The sequence below is a fragment of the Neopelma chrysocephalum genome, unplaced genomic scaffold (genome assembly GCF_003984885.1).
Source record: "Neopelma chrysocephalum unplaced genomic scaffold, ASM398488v2 Primary Assembly neopelma1_96491, whole genome shotgun sequence".
NCBI classification, from domain to species: domain Eukaryota; kingdom Metazoa; phylum Chordata; class Aves; order Passeriformes; family Pipridae; genus Neopelma; species Neopelma chrysocephalum.
This window is the reverse complement of record NW_020925137.1, coordinates 17,101-18,036: the sequence shown is the minus strand read 5'-3', so window position 1 is coordinate 18,036 and position 936 is coordinate 17,101.

Sequence of the window (936 nt, the reverse complement as noted above, 5' to 3'; positions counted from 1 at the left end):
CCAGGGGAGACCTGGGAAGTGTCCAGGCTGAGGGTGGAAGGGCAGAGAGGAGGAACAGGCCCTGGAATGTGGCTGGAAAAGCTGGATCAGCCCCATGGATGTGACTCCTGCTGTGACACAGCTCGGCCGGTTTCCTGTTTGTCCCGTCCAACGGGATTTTGGGATCCGAGCTTGGAATCGCTCCTGCCTTTCCCAGGTGCTCGTCCAGCTCCCGACTCTCCAATTCCCAGCTTGGATCCCAATGGATCCGCTTGATCCCATCAATGGAGCAGCTTTTCCAGCCACTACCCAGCCTTGGGTTGGGATTGGAATTTCCCCCAATGGTGGGAATTGCTTTCCTTTAGGGATCAGGGAGCCAATGGAACGTGGCAAACTGGCAGGAGTCGCCTTGGGATTCTTTGGGAATTCATTCCAAAATCCTCATTGGATTCAGGGGAATGTTTAAGAACCCCTTGGAAATTGGAGAGTATCCCAAATCCAGGTGGTTCCAATGGGATGGGGGAGCAGGGAAGTGTCTTTTGGTGTCTTTTTGTGTCTTTTAATGTCCTTTAATGTGTCATTTAATGTCTTTTTGTGTGTTTTTTGTGCCTATTTTGTGTCTTTTTTTGTCTTTTTGTGACTTTTTTTGCCTTTTTTTGCCTTTTTCTATGCCTTTTTATGCCTTTTTTTGCCTTTTTGTGCCTTTTTATGCCTTTTTTTGCCTTTTTGTACCTTTTATTGCCTTTTTGTACCTTTTTGTGCCTTTTTGCCTTTTTTGAGTCTTTTTTGTGCCTTTTTTGTGTCCTTTTGTGCCTTTTGTGTCCTTTTGTGACTTTTTGTGTCTTTTAATGTCTTTTAATATGTCATTTAATGTGTCTTTTTGTGTGGTTTTTATGCCTTTTTATGGCTTTTTCTACCTTTTTTGTGCCTTTTTGTGCCCTTTTTGTGTCTTTTTTT